Here is a 7,196-nt window from a genome sequence, read left to right on the forward strand (position 1 = left end):
ACAGGTAGCAAGATCAGAAATAAGTACTTGAACTCAGGTGTGAAGGAAGCCTGGGTTAGGTTCCTGTTCACCCTAGACAGATGAGTCAACTCCTATATTTAAAGTTTCTTTATCCATTAAAAAATATATCCCCTCCAGTCCCTGGGTCACGTGAGGATTATTACAGATGATGGAATGTATGGAAAGCAACTAGCACAATGTCTGGCACATAGTATGTACTCCCTGTGGTCCAGCCGCTGTTCATGTCCAAATTGACAGAAAGATGTCTGGACACATGTCTCATATCTTAACCCAACAATCGTGTCAGCAATTGTGTGCATTTAATTTTCTTTTTATAATTTTCTACATTGCGCGGCTATCTTGCATGCATATGTATTATTTCTATAATGAAAAAAACCAATACAGGCCCTTTTCAACAACAGTTGCCTCCGTGATGCAGGTAAAACACTCTTCAAACTCCAGTCCTCTACTAGGTATCTCTCTCTCTCAGAAAGCATCTCTGCATGAATCCCGGAAATTCCCATCCTTACTGTATTGTTGTATGTAATCCAGCACTTGCGGATTAAGAGCCCAGACTGTGATGTTCTGTCCAGAAAGCTCGGCTTTCAGTTCCCACGATAACTGGGATTGAGCAGCTGTTGGGGCCACCTTCTATATTAATCCCCTAGAATTGACTTTTCGAATCAGATTAAGTTGTTGTCACTTTGGAAGGGGTGGTGGTAAAAGGCAGCTCAGTGTCAACTTCGTCAGGTGAGGGGGGACACCCAGAGTGGTGGAGACAAGCAGGTGATGGAGGGGGACTTCAGAGGTGAGCAGTCCCCAGCAGGGGCTGGCAGGAGCAGGGTGACAGCAAGCCCCCATGAGTAGGGAAGGGGTGCAGGGAGACAAAGGAAAAATTCACTCTCTTTAAAATATGATTCAGGTGAGGTTCCCCCACAAGGGGAGGACTCCATTTAGCATGTTTATCAGAATAACCTGGAGAGCGCGCTAAAAATGCAGATTCCGGGCAAGCATCTCCTCCCTCCGAGAGCTTCTGATCGAGTTCTAAAGTGGGGCCTGGACATCAGCTTCCCAGGTGAGGACTGGATTCATCATTGAGGAGCAAGGTGGTAGGTCCTGGGGGTGGGGGTGGGGGTGGTCAAAATCCCACCGTGAAAAATCGAGTTTTGATAGCTGTGTGTCTTCAGTTTAGTTACACAACCTCTCTGGGCTTTTTAGGCCAAGGAAGTTAAGAGTGACAGTCCAGAACGAAATGCTGATGAGGCTATTAAAGTTGTCCACTTTCTGTTTTAAAAGAAGCAGCAGCAGCTGGTTGATGTGAAGCCCACGCACAGCTTTCCCATTCTCGGAAGGCGCCTGGGTGCCCTGAGGATGGTTTATGACCCTAGGGCCCTCGGGCCTGTCTCCCAGGCACCAGATGCTTCTGCGGACCTTGTCGGCTCCCGGTGCGGCGGCCGCAAGCAGCCTGTGAGTGTGCTCCACTGCCCCCTGGTGGTCTCGTCTGGGAAGGGGACCAGTCTCTTCCCCGACTGGGCTTCACCCTGCGCGGAGCAAAGCCGCAGCCTTCCGGGCTATACAGGTGAACGGGCAGAGGGAGCCACGAAAGCCGATTTCTGACATCGTGGAGCCTAAAATCTCCCTTCCCCCTGGCACCACCAGCACCACCTGCTCGCAGCCGCTCGCGCTGTGACAGTGGAGCGTCAGCACGTTGAGGCTCAGGGTTTCAGGTTCCTGGCTGCTTCCTGCGCCCTGAGCCAGGCTCTTGCTGGGAGCCACAAACAGGGAAGGGGGAAGGTGCGGGAGACACACTTGTTGCCTCTGGCGCTGGAAGAGCTGAGTTTGACCCGGGAGATCACCGCACATGTGTGTGAGGCCATGCAGAATTTTGCACCAAAAGGGGTTACAAGGCCAGCCCCGGGGGGTGGGGACACGCTGCAGGCTGTGAGCATCATACTGCTCCAGCAAGAAGGCCCAAAGGAGAGCCCCGGGCTCCTGGGGAGGTCTAGATCTCAGGGCACTGCCATGGGCAAGACAGGTGCTAGTCAGAGAACTACTGCTTCCGCCACCATCCTGGGAGCCCCCTGCGGTGAGCCTGACCTTCTACCTTCCTGTTCGGGCCTTAGATTGAAGGCCCGAGGCTGAGGCCCCTCCCTTCTCCCCACAGGGAAACTCCCCTGTCCTGGACACCACCCGCGCCCCATCCCCCCGGACTGGGAGCAGGCTGATGGCTCTATCTGAGCCTTCCTGAGTCAGAACCTTGCCTTGGTTATCACATTCCTCAGGGACCCTGCTGGTGTCAGACGGAAGACACAGGATCCGGGGGTGGGCTAGTCCAGAGTCCATGGCAGAGTCCATAGAGGGCTGTATGCCATCCTCTAACACGTGATGTGGACGTGGTCTGACCATGGGGGGCAGACATTTGGGGCGTCCATCACCACACTGTGTCCCTGCATTCAGGCATGTGCTCCACGGGATGCTCACTACATAGGCTGTGCCCCTGGGGACAGAGGGCAAGGCTGGGGCTCCCAGGACCATCACCTCTCACAGGCAGCCTCAGATGGTGTTGTTAGAGAAGGAGGGAGTCAGGGGCATCTAGGAGACCCTCTTGAGCATGGGGAAATGAACTAGACGTCTCTTCAGCAAGCTCTTCTGCCATCAGGCCCCACCATTATTTCCATCACAGGCTCTCTGGAAGGGCAGATTAGAGCTGGTCTTCTTTGGAGACGATGTATAAGGGAACCTGTTGACAGTATGAAGCTAAATATTAATATTACGTCTTCACCACCACTGTCACGGATGCACTGGAAGTGGTCTTATTAGAGTTGCAATCACTTTCCTTTTCTCCACCCTGAGAGTCCATTGTTGTTGTTTAGTCACTAGTGAAAACTGAAAGTCATTCAGTCGTGTCTGACTCTTTGCAACCCCATGGACTGTAGCCTGCCAGGCTCCTCTGTCCCTGGAGTTCTCCAGGCCAGAATACTGGAATGGGTAGCTGTTCCCATCTCCAGAGGATCTTCCCAACCCAGGGATTGAACCCAGGTCTCTCTCATTGCGGGCGGATTCTTTACCATCTGAGCCACCAGGAAAGCCCAAGAATGCTGGGATGCCTATCCCTTCTCCAGCAGGTCTTCCCAACCCAGGGATTGAACCAAGGTCTCCTGCATTACAAGCAGATTCTTTACCAGTTGAGCTACCCGGGAAGCCCCTGTTTAGTTGCTAAGTTGTGTCCAACTCTTTTGCAACCCGACAGACTGTAGCCCACCAGGCTCCTCTGTCCATGGAATTCTCCAGGCAAGAATACTGGAGTGGGTGGCTATTCCCTTCTCCAGGGGATCTTCCCAACTGAGGGATCAAACCCATGTGTCCTATATTGGCAGGTGGATTCTTTACCTCTGAGCCAGCAGGGAAGCCCCAAGATTCCATTATTCACCAACAAAGAGTACTTCCCCTGTTCCTTGTTTTATTCCCTAGAAAACAAGCCCCCACATCTGTTTCAATTTAAACAGAAAGGGGTAACACAAATTACAAAGAAAGAAGATGAATGATTCTATTTTTATAATGAATTAAGTCTACATAGATTGATTTTAGTATCATTTATTCCATTTAACTCTTACAGAAACTCACATGAGGCAGGAATATACCCAGTTCTAGAGACAAAGGGACAAAGGTGCAGAAAGGCCAGAATAGGATGTGGCAAAACTAGACCTGATCCTTGAATTCAGATCCCACTTTCTCCTTATTTCATTAAGTTCCTGGGTTTAGGGCTTGTCTATAATTCCCAGTGCTGTTTCTTAGCCCCACTCCTTAGAGGCCTGACACCATCTCCCCTCTGCTCTTTTATTCCAGAGAATCAAGCATAGTGATGCCCCAGTCACTTCAAACTGCCTGATGTCTGGCTGCCCTCTTCCTCACAAACTCTCATCCTCTGGCAGGCACACCTTATAGGCACAGCTGGGGTCAGATCATAGGATGTGCTGTTGATCCACAGAACAAGGAATGGTTTCCCTTGGCTGACCAGATGGCACTTCCACACCCACAGCTTCTGCTGCTCCAGGAGAGGACAGCTCAGGGCACTTTCTCTTATTCCAGCCTCCCTTTCCTAGATGCACACACTGCTCACGACACAGCAGTCCCTGTCCTCACAGGATGGCTAACAGCTTGGGATTCGGGGCTGACTTCTCAACGCTTTCCTCCTCCTCCAACTAAATCCCATCCACAGTCATGTCCTGGTGAGAAGCCTGCCAGAGGGAATAGGTTAGGATAGAGACCAGAAATGTTTTCCTCACTTGACTTTAGCACACACGCACACACCCCTGCTTCCTGCTCACCTCTCTCTCTCTTCCTTCTCAGTCTTTTTTTCTGGGGTATCCTGAATATCTCAACCTCTAAACTCGGCAGGGCCCCAGGCCAGTCCTTTCTGTCTTCCTGTCCAGACTCACTCACCCAGGGGCATCATGCAGTCTCCAGGGACTTCTTATAACAAACATATATCTTTATAACTCCTATTTCTCTTACCTCTGACACCTTCACTTTGATGTTACATCAGAGATAATATGGAGGTCTTAACCCATTCAGGCTGCTGTAACAGAATGCACAGACTGGGTGGTTCACAAACAATAGAAATTTATTGCTCACCAGTTCTGGAAGCAGGAAGCCCAAGATCAAGACACTGGAAGATTCAGTGTATGGTAAAAGCCTGCTTCCTGGTTCACAGACAGTTGTCTTTTTGCTGTAACCTCACATGATGGAATTGATGAGAGAGCTCTTTGGGTACCAATCCCATGTATGAGGGCTTCACCCCTACAACCTAATCACTTCCCAGAGGCCCCCAATACTGGTGCATTTGGGATCAGGTTTCAACATTGAAATTTAGAGGGGACACAAACATTCAGTGAGTTGTATTGGAGAAAACTAACCTCTTCATTTCTCCTCAAGCCTGGTTTTTGGACAGTCTCCTGGTGACTCAGTAGAGGCAAGTGTCTTTCCAGTTGCCCAGGCATGAAGTCATCCCTGACTTCTTTTCTCTCCTGCCTTCCATCCAACCTGCCAGGAAATCCCATCCACCTCACATGTTCACGTATCTGAGATCCAGCCACGCCAGCCCCCCATGGCCCTGCCTGCTCCCAGCCCCCCATCTCCCACCTGAATCACTGCAATGACCCTGACTCTTCTTGCCTCTGCCCTCACCCCTCCTCAGCCTGTTGTCAGGATGACAGCCCCTCAGGCACCCACAGCAGGGGCAGGTGCCTCACACTGACCTTCAGAGCAGATGGCCAGCCTGTCCAGGGTCCTGTCGTTTACATCTGTCCTGGGGTGATTCCAAGCAGCACGTTTCACCATCAAAAGGTGCCAACTGGATAACGTACCGTGTGTTGTCCCCCTACATGCACACACACAATCTGGTCCTTGCTCCGGAGTGTCCTCTGCCTTCCTTCTCTCCCCTCCCCAGGTCACACTGTCTCTCCCTGACCAGCTGTGTCTTCTGCCTCTATGTGGAACCCTCTCCCCCAGGTAGCCTTATGTCCCCTTCCTTGGTGTCTTCAGGTGCCTCCTAATACAGTGAGTCCCCTACATACCAACCTTCAAGTTGCAAACTTTCAAAGATGTGGACGTGCGTGCCAGCCCCTGGCGTCAGCTGTTGTGCTGCACTACTGTGCTTTTCAAGGTACCGTGCGTGCACGCTCGGCGGCTTCAGTCACATCTGACTCTGTGTGACCCCATGGACTGCAGCCACCAGGCTCCTCTGTCCGTGGGGATTCTCCAGCAGTGGGTTGCTATATCCTCCTCCAGGGGATCTTCCTGACCCAGGAATCGAACCCACGTCTCTTTATATCTCCTGCATTGGCAGGGGGGTTCTTTACCACTAGTACCACCTGGGAGGCCCTCAAGATACTGTACTGTAAGATTGAAAATGTTTTATTTTCTGTACTTGTTTTCTATGTACATATATTTGTGTGAAAAGTACCATAAACCTATTACAGTACAGTACTATATAGCCAATTGTGTTAGTCGGGTACCTGGGCTAACTTTGCTGGACTTACAAACAAATTGGACCTATGAATGCATTCTCAGAACATAGCTCATTCATACGAAGGGGACTCACTATAAAGCCTCACACACTGCCCTCTACAGGACAACGTCTTGCTCACCGTCCACTCCCTTTACCCCGCCAGATCCTTCCTCAGAGCAGGTATCCTCACCTGGCAGCTATCTTTGTATTGTCTTTCTTGTTCCCTTCATTAGAAGGCAAGTTTGCTGAGCCCAGGATTTTTTTCTTTCTGTTCACAGCTTCATCTCTGGGACTTAGAACCTGGGAGGTACTCAGTAAGTATGGTTAGAAAAATGAATGAATGAATGAATGTCCAGAAACAAGGAAAGTCACATAGCATGGAGCTTTCTTTTCCTGTGGGTGCCTCAGAGCCTGTTACCTCCAGTTACGATGCACACAGGGCAGCTTGGATCAATGTAAACCAAGTAAACGCTGGAAATCATCAGTAAGCCATCCTGGACTGAGATTCAGAAGATGTGACATTTGGCTTGGCCTGGATCACTGACGCGTGTCTCAGGACTCCCTGAACCTTCACTTCTTTGTTTATAGAATAAAATAGTGTCTACAATTGTTCCTGGCACCAAATATCCAGGATTCTACAGGTTGGGGTCCAGAAAGAAGACAGAACAAAAGAACAGAGAAAATAAACAGAATCATCAGAAGAGTGATGACTGCTGCCTTCTTGCTCTGCCATGAGAAGTCGGCGTCACTCACCATCTCAGAAGATGGTACCTGGCACGTACCTGCTCTGGAAGCCCTGGGACCAGGACAGACACACAGATCAGGAAGTGCCGATGTCCTTTAGAGTGCTGTCCTCCCCAGAGGGAGGCCTGTTTATACACTAAGGGACAGTGATCTTATTTGTCAATGAATTATGCAACAACCCATTCAAGTGTACTAGCTGCTCACTGACCAACTCCATCACCTCAAGTCATAGCTTTGGAAACAGGAAAAGTAGAAGAAATGTATTTGGGGGAGCAGAAAACACAAAGTGCCTTTCCTGGAGAGGGGTGTGGGCATAAGGTCCCCACTTGTATGGGTCCTATATGTCATGCCAGAATGGGCCCTGGCAGGAGAGAAGATGAAAGAGCTCAGCAGGGATGCCCACCCCAGTATCACTGTCACACCTGTCACCATCCTAGGTTTC

Source organism: Cervus canadensis, chromosome 23 (assembly GCF_019320065.1).
Source record: "Cervus canadensis isolate Bull #8, Minnesota chromosome 23, ASM1932006v1, whole genome shotgun sequence".
Classification (NCBI taxonomy): Eukaryota; Metazoa; Chordata; class Mammalia; order Artiodactyla; family Cervidae; genus Cervus; species Cervus canadensis.